The following is a 21,025-nucleotide window of genomic DNA, read 5'->3' as shown; positions in this document are numbered from 1 at the left end:
TGCTCTCCACTTTCTGGAGAATCAAGTTTTGAAATCAGTGAATTTAGAGAGATATCGCTAAAGAGATGGAGAAAACACCTGTCTCCGGATTACATCTTCAAACTAAGGGCAACCGTGGTATGGCATTCCTGACAGGGAGGGAGACGTGTCCATCATGCATGATGATGTATACAGGTAAGATAGTCTAGCGTTGTCTAGCTACATTTTCAAATATTACACATTTCTAATTTTGACAGAAACAGGTTTCGTTTCAAGCAAAAGTGTACTGTTAGCTAGCTAGCTAATGGCTGGCTCCCTAGCTGACGTTATTATTTGTCTCCCCGAGCTGTTTGCATTTCTAGTTAGAGCCTAATGTTAGCTAGCTAACATTGAACCTGGTTGGTTAGCTCCAAGCACTGTGCATTGTTGGCACGTTGTTCATTGTTGTTTAACTAGCTAGCGTTAGCTGGCTGGCTCGTTAGCTAACGTTACGTGTGTACAACACCCGTTGAATGTGGCCGGTGTCAGTAAACGACTGCAAAAAAGCGTAATGAAATTGTTGCCAGTAGAGATGGTTAGGCTGTTTTCATGTTATCCATAGGTAAACAAATCATCGGGCAGAGCATCAAGTGTGCACTCCGAGAGCAACATGAGATGGGTGTGGATAAAGCTTAAGAGGGTGTGAACGATGATGAATGGGTGTAGACAAAGTAGAGCCCTTCACTAGACTCCAAAGCATTCAAAATCAATTTTCTCAAAAGTGAATTTACAAGTTGATAAACTTTCAAAGCAGAATTACTTTCCCATATTTTCTCAAATGTAGCATATGATATACCATTTTGTAGCTCTGATTCTCTACTTGTATCCAATGTAAAAAACACCATTTCACATTTTGTACACAAAACCAAATCCAGGTAGTGACTCACATTTGAGGTTTAGGGAAAAGGGGATACCTAGCGAGTTGTACAACTGAATGCCTTCAACTGAAATGGGGATTCAATCCAGCAACCTTTCAGTTACTGGCCCAATGCTCTAACCACTAAGCTACCTGCCATTTAAAAAGGCTTCTGAAGTTTGGAAATTCCCATTGGAAATTGCAGACTTTATTTTTTCTTACAAAAAATGTACCAGCCCCTACAAAAATGTCCATTATTTATAATCCACAATTTCTGTTTCTGAAGGATTTTTTTTCCTGCTGTAGCAAACTGGCTCAAATTAAGATCCTACATCTGTAGCCTGTGGACGGACCACTACCGCATCCCACATTGTCCACTGTCGTACTATGGATAAACGTCATACCTGAGATAATGCCTCTACACATGTCACAACAACACGGATATATTTAATAATAGTCAGTAGTCCCAGTGGTCTTACATCAGTGTTTAGTGGTGATAATTCCAGAGGAAACATTTACTTAACAACTGTAGGCTAATCTGTAGTCCACTGGCTCATGGTTTCTAACCTTTGAAAGGTCATTGGTTGGCAAACCGCCTCAGACAGACAATGTCCTGGGACTAAGGTCATGCTGATGGGCAACCAGGACCTTTCCATGAGAGACTAATGCTAGATAGAATAAATAGAATGTGCAGTTGTTTCTCTGCTGAGAGAGGGAGGTAGAAAGAGAGTGGGGGGATATAGTATCACGACCCAGATGCAGACAGTTCGAATCACAGATGTTCATTGACCAAACAGGGAGCAGGCAAAAGACAGGACAAGGGCAGGCAGAGGTCAGTAATCCAGGGTAGAGTCAGTAAGGTACAGAACGACAGGCAGGCTCAGGGTCAGGGCAGGCAGAGGTCAGTAATCCAGGGTAGAGTCAGTAAGGTACAGAACGGCAGGCAGGCTCAGGGTCAGGGCAGGCAGAGGTCAGTAATCCAGGGTAGAGTCAGTAAGGTACAGAACGGCAGGCAGGCTCAGGGTCAGGGCAGGCAGAGGTCAGTAATCCAGGGCAGTGTCAGACAGCTACAGAACGGCAGGCAGGCAGAGTGGTCAAAACCGGAAAAACTAGAAAAACAAGGTGCTAGAGCGAATCAGGAGTACGGGAAAAACCACGCTGGTAGGCTTGACGAGACAAGACGAACTGGCAACAGACAAACATAAAACACAGATATAAATGCACATGGGATAATGGGGAAAATGGGCGACACCTGGAGGGAGGTGGAGACAAGCACATGACGGGTGAAACAGATCAGGGTGTGACATACAGAGATAAATAAATGAGAGACAGAGGGAAGAGAGAGGGGGAAAAGATGAGAACTATTCCCTGATTATATTAGAGAATGGCTGTCATCCTCTCATACTCCGTCACGTTTAACAAACATGTGTCTTGTATTTTTTTAATTGATTTCATCCCATACTGCACTATGCATGTGTTCACATAGAGTACAGTTCATGCCGAGACTGTTAATCTCCCCGGAGAAGCACAAAAAACATTCATTCTATGTTTCATTGTTTCACCGGGATAGGGATTTGTGTTTTCACAGGCCTCTATAGATTTTTGGAACACAACAGACCTCAGGTTTGGAAATGAGAGTATCAGGTTTAGTAATTTCCTGAATATGTCAGCACATACCAGCGGCTGTTTTACATGGCACATTTCTTATGATTGGACAGCACATTGAGTTGAGCCGGATCATTTGGTGAAATTGAGAATAAACAATGGTGTGAATCATTTGAAGAGGGACTGTCATTCTACTGCAAGATCTCAGCAAAGACCCACAATCTGATGATTTCACATCATTTGGTGTTCCTGAAATATCTTTGAAGCTCTTGTCATTCAAAGGTGACCACCCTAGTTCAATCACTGCTCATGGGTAGTCCACCGCAGATGAACTATTCTCATCTGGGTATTTTTCCGAAGAGAACATAGACAGATTGTGTTCTCTGAACCCCACAAAGAGCATAAAGAGCCCTTCTGTATCGTCCCTATCGGATGCATGTATTTCTCCCCACGGAGATCATGTCGAGGCATCTTCAAAGAAAAAGGCTAAACCGCAGCATCCACTTTTGTTGATGCGTATTTCATAACCTCTCATTTTGTATATAAATATATATTCTTATTTGGCCAAGTGGGTCTGTGAACAATGCAGTCGTAGCTCTTTAGGAGGCATTAAGAAGAAGCCTTGTGCTCTCAGACGAAGAGTAGCAATCACGCTTTGAAGGAATGAAGGGAATTGAAGGCTTTCAGAGCCACGTGAAAACTTAAACACATCTCTGGCACGTTTTTTGTTTTGTGACTAAAGCCAGCTCTCAGAGCAAGGTTTACAGAGAGTTTCATCACTCTAGATTTGTAGTTGTTTTTTGAATGTAATTCATTAATGAATTAATTTTCCCACTGTGTGTTACTTGCGATGTGTGTCATCAACTACAAAAGTGTATATGTTAACACAAATGTCCCACTCGGCACACACTGGTTGAATCAACATTGTTTCAACTTAATTTGTCCAGTATTGTGACGTGGAATCAATGTGGAAAATACATTGGATTTGAATAAAGTAATCAACCAGTATTGTTTACTTCATTTCAACCAGGGTTGCAAACATTGAAATTAGGGTAAAAGAGAAAGTGATACTTTGGGATTTTGGCAATGAGGCCCTTTATCTACTTCCCCAGAGTCAGATGAACTTGTGAATACCATTTTTATGTCTCTGTGGCCAGTATGAACAAAGTCAGAGGTAGTCTCGCGAGCCAATGGTAGCTAACGTTAGCACAATGACTGGAAGTCTATGGTTATCTACTAGCATGCTAGGAAAAACAAAATGGTATCTACGAGTTCATCTAACTCTGGGGAAGAAGATCAAGGGCCTCATTGACAAAATCTCAAAGTATCCCATTGAAGGTAGACTCAGTGACGTACAGTATATGCAGAAAGTAAACAGCATAGTGGGTCACTTTCTGCACCAACTAAGAGCGTTGAAGTGTGAGGCTCATCTTCTCTGCTGTTTTGGTCCTGTGGCTACCACAAATTATGACAACTGACTATTTCATTAACTTTTGGAAAAATCATTATTTTTATTCTTTCATTTATTCCTGCCTTCAATTGTCTGTTGTGGTTGCCATAGCTGTTTATCATCGAAACACAACTTACCCTATTTTTGTTTTCACAACTCCCTGGCAAGATGGCTACACTGCATATCAAGTGTCAGTCTGGGCAAGAAATGTGTTTTCGTGAGTTCAGTTACAGAAATTGCTTGTGGCAGACTGAGACTGCTATACCAAAACAAGATTCCATAAATACACCATCAGATATATAGAGATTCAGCCAGCTGAGATTTATGGTAATCTTGCACACATAGAGAGAGATAGACACACACACACACACACACACACACATCTAAGTCAATGATTTTTACAAGCATGTCGAGAGAGTGCATAAGTAGATTAACATCAGCTGATTTTAGGTCAAATGGCCAAGTTGAAAGTGTTTTCAATCAATCAATGTTGGCCTAGTATTTTCCACTAGATAGTCATTGGATGGTCATTGGTCCCCGCTTACTCCGAACAACTTGGGATGACATAGCGGTAGTTACATACATTCTGCAGCCTACTATCAATCAACTTTATCAACCAGCATCCACATGGCTGCTGTATATTGTCACCTCTACTGTTGCACTTGAATGAATCAAATTATACTTCTAAAATGTTCCCAGCAAAGAGTTAGATGTGTGTATTTTCCCTTCACATGGAGATGTAATTGTCAGCTGTTCATTGGAACATGTTGCACTCTCGCTTGAGGCACGAAGACCCAGGCCTGGTACGATACAGTGCACTTCACTCCTCTAAGAAAGTTAGCATCGAGGGCAGCTGGGACTCGTCATACTGTACTGTAGGCTGGAGCACTGGAGCAAGGCAAATTAATTAATCCAGAGATGATGCTCAAATCTGTTTGTGGAAAACGAAGCAGCTGTTAACCAAACTAATTACCACAGATAATGACTCTCAGTTTTCCAGAACAAACTCAACACGAACCCACACGCAAACAGTGGACTGGCTGGAGTCACAGTTTCCACTGTATGTCCAGGCATTATAAGATGGTTGCTCAGCAAAGTTCCACTGTCTGAAATGGAAGCAGATCCATGGAGCTCCACCCCGCTGTTGGACCTGGGTGCAGTTTAGCGCTGTGGCTGGGATTGCCCACGGAGCGGGCAGGGCAGGAGAGGAGAGGACCAGATGATGATGAAGTTACTTCTGGCTTTGGCCACCGTAATCTTGCAATTTGTAGATGAATGCAAAATTGGACCTACTTTAGTTGACAGCACTCAATGTGTTGGCAATGTTTCCCTATGTTGTTCATCTTAGTTTTGACTTTGGATCATTTAGAAAACAACACAACCAACAATATGGCTGACTATGAAGTAATACTACACCCAGTGCTTGACTTGGGATGAAATAAGAGCAGGAGCTGTCTTTTTCCAAGTCCATCAGACTGTGTTCACCGAAATTCACAAACTACATTATACTATAGAGACCTCTGATTATTCACTCTTACGGGTCCATACAGCTCTTCCATGACTTCTCAATGACTTTCAACCAAATTTTCATGACTATTATTATTATTAAAGCCTACATGAAAAAGAAAGCATTATTGACATTGGAAGGCTGCTGTGTCTGATCCCATATAGGCCTACCATCTCCTGCCACTGTGGCCTTGATTTAGGCACTTAACCCCCAACAAAGTAGTACTGCACTGTTAGTCACATGTTGTCAACATGTGGTCAACCCTACATCTGGAGAGCTCCCAGGTGTGCTGCCCTGGCTTTTGATCCAACAGAAGGTCCTGTTGAGCAGCTGTTGTTTAAGCTACAATGTGGGAAAAAAAGATCCGGGCTTGAACAAAAGCCTGCACACCCAGTAGCTGTCCCGGAGGAAGGTCGCCACCCGTGATATAAAATATTTTAACATTAGGCCCACAAGCAAATTCTTTTGTCTTTATGAAGTATTTCACTCATTCAATACATCAGGGCTCAATGGATGAGGTAGGCTACTTCATAGCAAGGTATCTAGACATGTATATAAGGCTCAAATATTGTTTCAGCAAGTTATTTGTCAATTAGGCCATTCTTATAATATTTGTAACATTGGCGCAATTACATGGGAATCCCAGTTTCCCGACGTTGCAGACTTATTTAGGTTATCTACAGTGCTGGTTGAAAGGCGACAACGACATTAGTAATTAGTTAACCATAGTTAACTAGTGATATATCTGCTTCAAGTTTTGTTTTGCATTGGTTATCTGTTTAGTCTGTTTGTCATTATTTTTTACCTGCTGCTGAAATGCCGTGCTCCCTCGCCTCGGGCAACGGCCCACTCACACTGGCGCACACCACAGGAGGTTGGTGGCTCCTTAATTGGGGAGGACTGGCTCGTGGTAATGATTGGAGAGGAATCAGTGAAATGGTATCAGGTACATGAAACACATGGTTTTATGACTTTTCATGACCTTTTACAAACCCTAATTTGACAACTTGGAACAGGGAATCATACGTATTCCGGCTGGCGCGTTTTCAATCTGCCCTATCTCAAACAGACTACGCACAGATTCACAGACTAGGCGGCAAATAAACTTGAGCAAAGCGGAATGAAGAAGTGAAATGCCCACTGTCTGTTGCTGTTTAACTTGGTGGGTTTACTTCCTGAAGAAGTTAACAGCATTGGTGGGTTAACTTACAACCTCATGCTAATCGCATTAGCCTACGTTAGCTCAACCGTCCCGCAGGGGACCCACCAATCCTAAAGAATTAATGCAGATCTCGCCTTCATTCCGCTTTGATCAAGCTTTTTTGCCTCAGTGTGTGAATCTGGGCTGGTGATTATAGAGAAGCCGGTATGCCAAAATTGGAGGTGCTGGTAAGGCGCTCAAGACAGCTCCGGCCCACATCAAGCACTGACTACACCTTAATCAAAGTTGACAGTAAAGTGCCGAGACAAATTCCTGTAATCCATCATTCCATGTCAAACTGTGCCACCAAGACCATCATCTTTGTATGTGTTGCGCTAGATGAGGGCTTATTCCCAGCCCATACATTTGGGAGTGAAATATGCCATCATTTCAAAGGCAGGTGTACAAAAACTGTTTAAATTGGTGTCCGTGTTTAATTGGTCTGTTTTACAATGCATTTGAAAAGTATTCAGACCCCTTGACTTTTTACACATTTTGTTACGTTACAGCCTTATTCTAAAATTGCTTAAATTATTTTTTTCCCTCAATCAACACCCCATAATGACAAATTTATAAAAAATTAAATACTGAAATATGACATTTACATAAGTATTCAGACCCTTTGGCAGTGATTACAGCCTCAAGTCTTCTTGGGTATAATACTACAAGCTTGGCACACCTGTATTTGAGGAGTTTTGAATAGCACACTGTTTTACTATAAAACCAATATAAGGACATGAGACGGGAGTAGAAACTAACGTGGGCATTGTTAAATGCGTTTCACAGGACAAAACATTCCAAGCATTACCTCGATCCTGACTAGTCTCACAGTCCCTGCTGCTGAAAAACATCCAGACAGCATGATGCTACCACCGCCATGCTTCACTGTAGGGATGGTGCCAGGTTTCCTCCAGACGTGACACAAAGAGTTCAATCTTGGTCTGATAGTCTTTAGGTGCCTTTTGGCAAACTCCAAGCGGGATGTCACGTGCCTTTTACTGAGGAGGGGTTCCGTCTGGCCACTCTACCATAAAGGCCTTATTGATGGAGTGCTGCAGAGATGGGTGTCCTTCTCCCATCTCCACAGAGGAACTCTGGAGCTCTGTCAGAGTGACCATCTGGTTCTTGGTCACCTCTCTGACCAAGGCCCTTCTCCCCCGATTGCTCAGTTTGGCCGGGCGGCCACCTTTTTCCATTTAAAAATGATGGAGGCCACTGTGTTATTGGGGACCTTCAATGTTGCAGAAATGTTTTGGTCCCCTTCTCCCGATCTTTACCTCGACAAAATCCTGTCTTGGAGCTCTACGGACAATTTCTTTGACCTTTTGCATTGTCAGACCTTATATAGGTCTGTGTGTGCCTTTCCAAATAATGTCCAATCAATTGAATTTACCACAAGTGGAGTTCAATCAAGTTGTAGAACATCTCAAGGATGATCAATGGCACTTGAGCTCAATTTCGAGTCTCATAGCAAAGTTTTTTTTATACATTTTGTAACAACCTGTTTACACTTTGTTATTATGAGCTAATGTGTGTAGATTGATGAGGATTTTGTTTATTTACCTATTTCCAATCCCATTGCTGCAGCTCGCATATGGACTCAGGAGAGGCAAAGGTTGTGCGTCCTCCGAAACACAACCCAGCCGAGCTGCACTGCTTCTTAACACAATGCCCGCTTAACCCGGAAGCCAGCCACACCAATGTGTCAGAGGAAACACCATACACCTGGCAACCGTGTCAGCGTGCATTGCGCCCTGCCAGCCATAGGAGTCGCTAGAGCACAATGGGACAAGAACATCCCTGCCGGCCAAATCCTCTCCTAACCCGGACGACGCTGGGCCAATTGTGCGCCGCCCATGGATCTCCCAGTGATGGCCAGCTGCGACCGACCCTGGACTTGAACCAGGATCTCTACTGGAACAGCGAGCACTGTGATGCAGTGCCATAGACCACTGTGCCACTCGGGAGTCCCTTGGATTTTGTTTTATTTAATCAATTTTAGAGTAAAGTTGTAACAAAATGTGGAAAAATGTGGAAAAAGTCTGTATGTTTTCCAGAAGTTACTATGTCTGTCCCAAAATTGACTAAACAAACATATACTGGGTTAGTTTGTTGTATTGAGTAATCTTGGCCAGCATTGCTTAAGTCCGCTTTGCTCTCCTGTCCTTCATTGCCTTGAGATAAAACATTCAGTTTGAAATAATGAACACAAATTAAAGATAAGTAAACCCGTTTGTCAACTACGATCAGTCAACCAGAGTAGACAGTACGCTTAGCTCGCCCCTGAGAAAAATCCATCACAATTGTCTGAACCACTTTTCTCCCAATTCAATTTCAATGCAAATCATTCCCAAAAGCAATTTTCAAACCAACCAAAATACAGAAAGAAATATTCCGCATTAAATTCATACAACTGGCCCATAGTGCATTAGTCGCTTCATGTATTTTGATAGGATTCAATCATTACATAACCAATGCGCTATCCTTATAATAATTGTGCATTATTCAAACATAATGTCTGGGCAAAACCAAGTCCTGATCTTGCCTTGTACACCTGTAACATTAGTAAACAGATTTGTGGGTTGCAGCATTTGATCTTGTATATAAATCCATGCTGAATATTTATTTTCCCTGGACAGGAGAGGATCATGAGCGAGAGTGACCCCAACAACTGAAGTTCTATGGCGACGGACGAAACCTACTGTACATAAATAAGCCTTAGCCCGCCTACGCTATAGACATAAGTAATTCATAAGAAATCTTTATTTCAGTATAGCTATGAGAGGGTAACTGAGAGAAGCAGTGAGGGGAAAGTATTTGGACATTTTTCCTGGGACACAAAAGGGGGGGGGGGGGGGAGCACCAGCTCTGAAACATTCATGTGGACAGGAAGGGACGTGGTGATGCCTCACTCACTTTTAAAATGAAACATATTTCCTAAAGGGGAACAATTAAGTCATGCATACACTGCACTGTGTACATCAATCATACACATACTAGGATGCGTACAGTATTCACACACTGTAACCATACCTGAATGATGGGTGGCATTAGAAACTTTTTTAAGTTTTGAAGAAAAGCCCCCCCCTACTTAAGAAGTAGGATGAATCCTTGGGGAACCTCCAATGAAGCCATCCACTTAATGACTGTAAAGTGAATTGTCATGTTTAATGATGCTGGGTCTCCCTCCAGCTCTACGCACAGTAGCTTTGAGAACCACATAGAGAGAGATCAATGAAGAAGAGGAGAGGGAGGAGTAGGGTCACTACTCTGGACCGTTCTGACCGAGAATAGGTGGACAACTACAAATACCTCGGTGTCTGGTTGGACTGTAAACTCTCCTTCCAGACTCACATTAAGCGTCTCCAATCCCAAATCTAGAATCGGCTTCTCTTTTGCAAAAAAAAGCCTCCTTCACTCACGCTGCCAAACATACCCTCGTAAAACTGACTATCCTACCGATCCTCGACTTCAGCGATGTCATTTACAAAATAGCCCCCAACACTCTACTCAGCAAACTGGATGTAGTCTATCATAGTGCCATCCGTTTTGTCACCAAAGCCCCATATACTACCCACCACTGCGACCTGTATGCTCTCATTGGCTGTCCCTCGCTTCATACTCATTGCCAAACCCATTGGCTCCAGGTCATCTATACGCCTCTGCTAGGTAAAGCCCTGCCTTATCTCAGCTCACTGGTCACCATAGCAACACCCACCCATAGCATGCACTCAAGCAGGTATATTGCACTGGTCATCCCCAAAGCCAACACTTCCTTTGGCCGCCTTTCCTTCCACTTCTCTGCTGCCATTGACTTGAACGAATTGCAAAAATCTCTGAAGCTGGAGTCTTATATCTCCCTCTCTAACTTTAAGCATCAGCTGTCAGAGCAGCTTACCGATCACTGTACCTGTACACAGCCAATCTGTAAATAGCCCACCCAACTACCTCATCCCCATATTATTTCTTACCCTCTTGCTTTTTGCACCCCAGTATCTCTACTTGCACATAATCATCTGCACATCTATCACTCCAGTATTAATGCAAAATTGTAGTTATTTTGCCTTTATGGCCTATTTATTGCCTACCTCCCTACTCTTCTACATTTGCACACACTGTACATATATTTTTCAATTTTTCTTTTCTATTGTGTTATTGACTGATCATTTGTTTATGTGTAACTCTGTGTTGTTGTTTTTGTCACACTGCTTTGCTTTATCTTGGCCAAGTCGCAGTTGTAAATGAGAACTTGTTCTCAACTGGCCTACCTGGTAAAAGGTGAAATAAAAAAAATGAAAAAATAAAAAAGGGTGGGACGGAGAAGAAGGAATGAATTGGGGAGGAAGAAAATATAAAGTCATTGCCTGACCCGTCCAAGATGGTGGACAAGAAAGGCAAGATACACACTTGTGTATAGCCGATAAGTCCTGACCTCATACCACAGTTCCACACAACAACTGCTAAGTACGGAATCAATATTTCACAGAGACAGCTGAAGCTCAGACCTCTCCAAACAATGGAATAGAATAATAGATGCCCATCAGGCATTGACCTTGCATTATTCATTCATTCTCTCCTCTCCAAGTAATACACATAGCACACGGGGATGCAACTTTTACCAAACTTCAGATAAGTGAATCTCAACATCCGTCTTTCCTATCCACAAAACCTCTGCGGCGATGCATGATGTTTCAGGCCATCTACAATCACTAGTCTACCCAGTAGACTGAGCGGGAGGCCATTGAAAAACATCACAACTTGGAAAAGATTTCTTGTGAATCTTATTTATTCATTCTAACAATAGATATGGAGTGGCATACAACTACAGATTTGGCATCCATGCCAAAGATGCACGGTGGGCCACGGGAAAAGATTTAAAAGGTACCTCAAAATACATTCCGCTCGTCTCTTCAAGTGGGATTAATTGAACGTTTTCTTTTTTTTATATACAATTTGGTATGGCTCTAAAAATATGTGCAACCGTTAAACTCATTTAAGTAGAGCAGATCTGTGTCTCTCCCTTCAATCAAACGTAGCTCAACAAGAACATCAGCATAGCATCCTCATTAAAACGAGAACGCGTTATCTTAATTAGAAATGGACTCGTTATATTCTCGTGCGGCAGTCCATCTGAGCGAGTGTTGAGCCTCGACATCCAAAGTCATCAAGCAGAACAAGTGAGTCGTTCTGTCAAGAGGAAGAGCGAGGGAAAGACAGAGAACATATCACCTGTTGGGACTATATTAAGTAGTAAAGAGTTAAAAGTCAAGTTTGTTCAATCATTTCAACCCCGTTACCTGCACAACTGATGTCAAATGTGTCTGTGTTTTGAGAAAAACAGACATTAGTGACTATACTTATGGCTTGTCTATATAGCGTACGTTAGCTGATCCTTAAACGATTTGCCTGCTGCAATCTGCAGTGCAAAGTGAGTTCTCACAGTAAATGGTGCATACCAGTCCCAGCAGTCTTTTTACAGACAGGCTCACTGAGAGGGAGGTACAGTGAGAGAGAGGACCGAGGAATGTGGAGGAGAGCCAACGGTTCTGCTTTTCTATTACTGCTCACAGGACCGAGGCCAAATTCAGTTCGGCCACCTCTCTGCCCCTGCTCTCACATGCTCAGGAATGTTCAGTGAACGGTTTACATTGACATTGTATGTGTGTGTGTGTGTGTGTGTGTGTGTGTGTGTGTGTGTGTGTGTGTGTGTGTGTGTGTGTGTGTGTGTGTGTGTGTGTGCGTGTGCGTGCGTGTGTGTGTGTGTGTGTGTATAGGCCCAAGATGACCCTGCCTGTACTCAGAGTCTTCTCTTCAGCAAATACACAGCCTACTTATAATCAGGACCTCTGCTTCAGCATAATTACAACCTGCTCTGAGAGCCTATGGTTATGTGGTTAAAGGCGGCCGTGCCCAGAACAGTCTCTACGCTCTTCGAAAAAAAGGTTACATCTAGAACCTAAAAGGGTTCTTCAGCTGTCCCCATAAGAAAAACCTTTTGGAAGCCTTTTTTCTAAGAGTGTATAGTGTAGTTTTAGCTTTGCCCCATAGACACTGAGGCAAGATCCGGTTTGACTAACTGCAAGGTCAGCAGGAGGTACCACATTGTCCTCCAAAGCAGTCCTGTCATTTGTAATTATCTAAGTTCCCTTTTAAATGATATGTTACTTGCCAGAGAGTTGTAGTTTAAATGTTTCTTACTCCTCCAAAAAACAACCATCTCTCAACATATTCTAAAAATGTTCGGAGAACAAAGCTACTACTGCGAGTTCAATGAAGAAGGGGAGGGAATGTGTTGGTCTATCTTAAATCCGTGCAGACATAACAGAGATTTATTTGACAACCATTTTGCACCTGCAATACAAATAATGACAATTGATTTCAGAATTCCATGTTGAGTGACATCATTTCTGGTCAAGATGGTGACAAGGGATCCAGAGCATCACTTCAGACGCTTCTGCTGTCCCACTGTTACTTACTTTCCACTGAACCGGTCATATAAACAAAGTTATGAAAAAACCTGCACCTTGAAACAACTGGTTTCCCTTCTCCTGAGGCATGGTGGGATTAATATCATCTCTGAAACAGTGTTGCCTCTCACCCCGGAGGTTACTAAAAGCAAGGGGAGCACAATCTGTCATAACATCTTATTCTTCCTGTACTTCCCATGTGGGACTATACCGTCATTGCAGAACTCCCCTCACCTCCCCTGAAATAACAGAAAGGTGTTGTGAAGTCATGAAGTACAATACCAACCCCGGGGTAATATGCCTGCTGATGATAGTGTTTGCAGACGACGTGGTAAAGAATGTGTGTACAATATGTTTTGACAGCTATTACATGTAATACAAAGCCTTGTTTTAGCAATATGAGTTTAGAACGGTATCAGATGGAGAGAGAACCCTTAACACCCCTCAACATAGTACATGGATTTTTATCTATGTGCTTTTTAATATCCTGAGTGAAATGTATGTGCCTTATCGTGGCGGTCCGGAAGCTAGCCTGGGTGCGAGAGGAGAGGAGAGGAGAGGAGAGGAGAGGAGAGGAGAGGAGAGGAGAGGAGAGGAGAGGAGAGGAGAGGAGAGGAGAGGACGGCTTATCAAACGTAATTTCACAGGAGCTTATTGGTACCTGGTAACCTGGGGATATTTAGCACACATTCTCCATACGCTTCAATGGTGAATGATGCATTTATTGGAGCCAGGTGACGGGGCACAGAATGTTGCAGAAGGTTTTAATAACCATTTAAACAGATAGCTGACTGTACCTGTCTCTAGTTACCCTGACCGTCCTGTACCCATACACCTCCATTCGCTCATATGTCAACATAGGTATGCGAAACATTTTACTGAGTATGTCTTCACAGAAGGTTTGCATCACAAATGGCAGCCTATTCCCTATATAGTGCACTACTTTTTTTTACCAAGGTCCATAGGGAATAGCCCACTATATAGGGAATGGGCTGCCATTTGGGGCGCACCCATGTAGTCACAGTTCTTATAGGAGAGAAACAATCTGTCTGTCTCAGGTCTGTTGGCACCACGAGCCAAACGGTCTCCATTTGGTTCTCTGCCAGTGCAGCTAAAATGGAAAAAAGGACATCTTACTCATAACAGTCTGTTCGCTCTGCATGCAACCATCTGAACAAAAGAGTTGCAAGCCCTTTATTTCACGGATGTAGTTGATGTATTGATTTAATGGGTTTTGACTGTTGGATGGCATGTCCTTTTCACATTGTCCGACTTGATTAACCCATGGTGAAAATGTCACGTGAGACATTCCATTACTGTAGATTAGCATCATATTAAGGTCATACACGACACGTGTATGAGTATGTGTTGACATATACATACAGTTCATGAATGTATGAAGACATGTTTGTAAAAAAACCCAGAGCACTACAGAGCTCTACAATCACAGGCTAGAATTACTCCATAAACAAAATAAATAGAAGCATTGGTTGTAGGACAAATTTCACCTTTGCAAACAACATGCAGACACTTCACGAAGGGCAGATCCCAGCTGTAACACATCACATCGGCAGTTGGCATAGTGTTTGCATTGGGGGATGTTAGTTAGCGCCATCCTCCCTGCCAGAAATAATAACCTCCTAGTGGGCATCTCCCTGCTGCTGCCCCGCTGGAGGGACCATTCAACCTGATTGTCACAATCAAAACAAAACAGGAAATTGCACTCAGCCAGTCAGAAGCAGCAAGGCTGTCGCCTAGGAAACCGATGGTGCAGTGAAACAGAAAGACACTGCGTGTGCCCCTGATGTGACGTGGTGCTTTTCAAATTGGCTTATCACATCTGTTCATCCAACAGAACACATGGGAACACCCTTGAGAGTGTCAAGATGATTGAGGGATGTTCTCTATCGTTCGTTTCCTCTACAATGTCATGCTGGCATGGTTCATAGACTTGACTGTGAATCTGAATGGTGTAGAGGAGAGATTGACTGCATCACTATTTGTCTTTGTGAGAGGTATTGACATGCAGAAAACACTGAAGTGTCTGTACAAACAGCTAACACACAGCTCAGACATCTTCCACATCAAGTAACTCATGCGAAGCCGTAAAATCCGATTTAAAAAAAAACAGAATAAAACAACACCTCAAGGCACAACGTGACAGCAACGCGGGAGCTAACACACAGCTCAGACACCCGTACAATACATGCCACCAGTGGTCTCTTCCCAGTCCCCAAGACAGAACAGACTCTGGGGAATGTGCAGTACTACGTAGAACTCTCTTCCACATCAAGTAACTCAATTTAAAAACCAATTTTTAAAAAACAAATAAAACAACTCCTCATGGAACAATGCGAACTGTGAAGAGTCCCACACACAAACACACACACACGAATACACACTCTAACATACACACGAACACACACACACACACACACACACACACACACACACACACACACACACACACACACACACACACACACACACACACACACATTGTAATGTTATGGTATTGTGGATTTTATATTGTAATTTGTAATAATAGAGTAAAATTGTAATAATGTCTTGTATGTTGCATTGATTCATTTAATGATGTAGGCTGTTGTTGTGTTTTGTTCTGATGTAGTTGTTCTAATCCTCTTCGGACCCCAGGAATAGTAGCTGTTGCTTTGGTAGCAGCTAATGGAGATCCTAATAAATACTACATACTGGCATGATTGTTGCATAATGAAAAAATAGTTGCATGTTTTTTGAACTTCAAATGTTGACCATCAAGTTGCATCTGAATGTTCGAGATCTGTTTACGTATACTTTGGCCTATCAACAACGGCTGCCAGAGACAACTACACTTTGCAGCTCTGGGCTACTTCCAAGCATCTAACAGTTCTTCATTCTCTCGGTTTCAGTACAGTAAATGCATTGGGAAGGCTAAAGGAGGTGTGAGGGTTATACCTCCACTTCCTCATTTCAGCACTTACTGACCTCCACTTCCTGATTTCAGAATGATGGGTAACATCCATCATACAGCGCCGAGCTCTGGGAAACACCTCCATGGAAAACGTGACCATGGTCTGAAGTCACTATTGCCACGCTTCACGGCTGCTGACAGGGAGTGATCAACGACTGGGAAAGGATGTCAAGGGGACTCTGCATGACATGTAATGACGTACTGCATATGATCTATGTCTGTCATAGTTCTACGTCATCTGTCATAGTTCAATGTCATCTCATCTGTCATAGTTCTATGTCATATGTTATATAGCATGTTGAGCGTTTGGGTGCTTTGTTTGTTTGCCACCCAGAAGAATGTAATTTATCATACTGTTTTCTCAGAGGCAGAATCTTGTCAGACCTACTGTATGATCCAGGTACACTAGATGTTGCCCCAACCTACTCTTACCATTGGAAGGTTAAAAACATATCCTGACCTTAGAACAGTTCTTTAGGTCAAACCGAATCACTTCACTATGCTTATAAATGTTATCTCAAATGACCAGTTACAGCAGATGTTTCCCCAACCTACTCTTACTATTGAGAGGTAAAATGCAAAAGTGACCTTAGATTAGTTTAAAGGTGTGAATCCTATGAGCCAACCCACTGAACCCACTGAGCCAAAAACCAAGAACTACACAGGATACTGTCCCACGACATTGATTTCACCCAGAACATTCAATATGTGTTCAGGTGAGAGAGACAGGAAGGACATACCTGAGTTGGCCTTTATTTTCAGCGTGCTCACACAGGCCTGTTCCATACTGTAAGGGCCCGCGGTAGGCTTTGATCGGACAAAGAGCAGGATATGGAACACATGTGCTTTCACATGGGGAGGGATCACAGCTGCTTCAGGGCTATCGGTGTTGAGCTGGCCTCTTAGACATCAATGGTGTGTGTGTGTGTGTGTGTGTGTGTGTGTGTGTGTGTGTGTGTGTGTGTGTGTGTGTGTGTGTGTGTGTGTGTGTGTGTGTGAAGGGTAAGCAGGGTATCTGTGTGTGTTGGGGGGGTCACTGAATGTTTTGATGAGCATGGATACGATGTAAACCATATGCCATGGCTGTCTCGGTCACCAGATCTCAACTGAACATTTATAGGAGATTCTGGAGCGGCGCCTGAGACCGCGTTTTCCACCACCATCAACAGCACACAAAATGATGGAATTTCTCAAGGAAGAATGGTGTCACATTCCTCCAGTAGAATTCCCGACACTTGTAGAATCTATGCCAAAGCGCATTGAAGCTGTTCGTTCTGGTGGCTTGTGGTGGCCCAACGGCCTATTAAAACAGGCCGTTCCCTTACAGGAGTAAGGGAAGCGCTGCTAAGGTACACATTAGTAGATCTTGGCAGACAGAAGGTGCTCTTTGGTAAAGGGGTAAATGGGTCATCAAAAAGAAAGGAGGACCGAGGCACTCTTCATGTAATTACATAAAATGCCTTTATTAGTATGGCATGTTCAATGGAAACAAAGTTAAAAATTTCTGTCGCGTTTCATGTTGGTGTTTCCATTATTTTTACAGTACGTTGCTCCCTTTTCTCCCATTATCCTTAGTTGTGCATGGGAGATGAACATTGATGTAGTTGAATGAGAACATTTAAGGATTTTATTTTCATATATATTGATGTGACATCAAAATACTGTCTAAAACATGGACACGTGTGTGTGTGTGTGTGTGTGTGTGTATGTGCACGCTTCTGCTCGTACATGTGTGTGAATGTGTGTGTTTGCATGTGCTTCCATAAGTACAGTACAGTATGTTAGCATCAGTATGAACATGTGTAGTCCGTGTTTGCTCTGTATCCCCCGTGGACAATGTTACGGTCGGATGGATACGTTTCCCTCCTCCTCTTCTTCCTCATCTTCCTCCACCTCTCCTCCTCTTCCTCCTCTCTTTCCTACTCCTCTTCCTCCCCTTCTTCCTGATCCTCCTCTTCCTCCTCTCCTTCCTCCTTTCTCCTCCTTCTCCCCTCCTTCCAACTCTTCTTCCACCACCTCCTCCTCCTCCTCATCCTCCTTAATCCTCTCCTTCCTCCTCCTCTTCTTCTTCCTCCTCCCCTCCTTCCTCCTCTTCCTCCACCTCCCCTTCCTCCTCCCCTCTGGCTGCTAACAGAGCTAACAGAGCTAACAGAGCTCTGAATCGCCCATCTTCCATCCTACTTGCATCCCAGCCCCCCTGATGATGTGCCCATCCACTCTGGGTACTGTTGACATCCAGTCAAATCAGAGTCCCTCCCTGTCCCGACCACCACAACCTCAAACATGATGCAGATGAGCCAGTGGTAAAACACATCTGGATGATTGTTTACTAAGTATTCCAGCGTTCTTGATTCACAACTGTCTTAGGGTTGAATCAAAATGCTGGCCCAAGGTACACAGCGTTATGCAGGCTATTTAGTTCATGTGGAAAACGTTAGTGGGTCTCCTTGGCAAAAACAGTAACAGAACACGAAAATCCATGATATTTAGCATTTTCTCACTGTGTGATAACAATAAGGGACAATTGGGACAGAAATCTTGATAATAAACAGACAGCTAGCTGCTGGTCCTTTTTGCTAATGAGGTCCTCCTGGGCTCAAACACCCTTCCTTGTGCAACACATGCACACTCACACGCATGCAAACACATGCACACTCACACGCATGCACACACAGTGATGGTGAGAAAAACATTGAGGATAAGAGGCTCATTAATGCAGTGGGCACCATAACACATGCAAACATTATGTAGAAAAATAGATCCACATATGCTCCATCTAACTAAACACTCCAGTACATCAACGTACATTGACCTCCCACAGCTCACACCAACCAACTGTTTACCCCCCTGCAGCAAGAAATCAAAGGCCAGTCGGCTTATTCTGTTAGGAGGCCATGTCATCACGCTCAGAAAGAAAGCTGCTTTGTATTGGCCATATTTGTTTTCACAGTCCATGCAAAGGCTATTCAGAACAAAGCTGCTATCCAGAAAACAGACATGTCCCACGGGCCCAAAAGAGACAGAAGACAAAAGAACCGGGCCTAATATTCACATCCCATTGGGCACCCACTGGTTGAATCAACGTCGTTTCCGCTTCACTTCAATGAAATTACATTGAACCAACGTGGAAAAGACGTGGAATTGACGTCTGTGTCCAGTGGGATAGGTCAAGCAGATTGCAAAAAGTGAGTCTTTTTTATATCACAGATTCTGTAAGCAGTTTGCAGCATAGCGACTTTTCACGGTATCCTTTGGTGGGCTCCTTTGAATAACTAGAACATTGAAATAAAACAGAAACAATGCATGGGCAAGCATTCAGTAACAGAGGAAAGCTTCTAAGGAGAAAAATAATTGTGTGCCATTGTTTGTAGTCATTGTTTGAGCTTCGATCTTACTGGGCTTGTCGGTTTTTGGCCACAAAAGAGCTTTTGTTGTACAACTCCTTTCTATTTGAGATAGAAACCAAACAGTTCACATTACTTCTGGAGGCGGATAAATACTCAGGAGAGAACACAGAGTCAGTCAAACCTTCTCCCTGAAGGCACAGGGGTGTGTGTGTTCATCTCTTTGAAGAAGCGTACTTTCACTTGTTTTCTCTCTCTCCTCGGTCTCCCCCTCTCTCTCTTTCTCCCTCTCCATTCTCTCTCCCTCTCCTCTCTCTACCAGCCCCCCCCCCCACACACACACACATCTCTCCCTCCTTCCCTCCCGCTCTCCCACCAGGAGTGTTTTCCATGAAACAGCGTTGCGTGGGCTGGGTGGCAGAGCGGAGTCGGGACCTCAGAGACAGAACAGAACCACCGACGGAGTGTGTTCCTTCTCAGAACCAGAACCACTCCTCCTCCACTGGGCTAAGGATTGAGGTCAGCCTTGGGTCTGGCTCCAGAACCATCTGGTCCCCATGGTTCCACTTTGCAAGAGCCAAACCGGAGACAGAGGGAATTACTGTGGCCTGCATGCGATCATCTGCCTCCACTGTATCTGCTTGTTCTGCAACACTGACAGTCTATTACAATGCATGGTTAATGTCAGGTGGACAAGGGCAAATAGCTACACCGCTCGATACCTGTAGAGTATGATCACTGCTTTCCATAGACTAAGATATCCACTGGGAACTAATAGAAAAATGTATCCCTCTCTTAATAAGTGGTTGATGTCATTAAGATGTACTCATTGATAACTTGAGAGAGAAAAAAATCCGATGGTCCTCTGAATAGTCAAGTAAATTGATTCATTATGTCTTGTATCCTTTCTCTCCTTGTGTCTGTGCTTACACCAGGCTAAGGGGAAATTGAGCCCAAATTTAGTAAGGATGGTAAGACCTACCGCTGCCTTCTGGGAAAAAAAGGAGGGAAATATTCAGTGGTCTACAGATACACAGTGATTGGAATTCCGATTGGGTGAACCACAGGCTTTAAAGGAAATACTTGAATCACATGCTTTGACTGCCGGATTGGATGCCAAACTAGAGGGGATTCTGAACAGTCCATGGGACACTGCACCATTGAATGTCAGCTATCTTCGAGGAAGTCCGTTTTCAGATCATTATGCAGTCTGATTGCACAAATCAGAATGATTTTGTTTTATGGAAGCAATTTTCCACAGAAAGCTTAACATCCCTTTGAACTATTTTAAGCTAGGGGATTTGATTCATTTTCAAATGTTCAAAATACTTATAGTTGATGGTTTGCAAGTAATTGCACGAAATGACCTACTGAATAGCTTAATCAATCGTCAAATTATCAAAGAGTAGACCATGTTTCTATGATCCTCTGACGTCGGTGGGAAATCATTGTGTCTTCTGACCACATCTCTCTGGCTGTACTTACACACGGGATTAGCAGGACATGACCAATTAAGATGTGGGTAATGATCTCCTGGAAGTTAATTGTCAGCTCTGTTCTACGCCGTAAACAGATTTAGGACTTCTCCTGAGCTCAGTGGGAATTA

The sequence above is a fragment of the Oncorhynchus clarkii genome, chromosome 18, assembly GCF_045791955.1.
Source record: "Oncorhynchus clarkii lewisi isolate Uvic-CL-2024 chromosome 18, UVic_Ocla_1.0, whole genome shotgun sequence".
NCBI classification, from domain to species: domain Eukaryota; kingdom Metazoa; phylum Chordata; class Actinopteri; order Salmoniformes; family Salmonidae; genus Oncorhynchus; species Oncorhynchus clarkii.
This window is presented reverse-complemented; position numbering follows the sequence as displayed.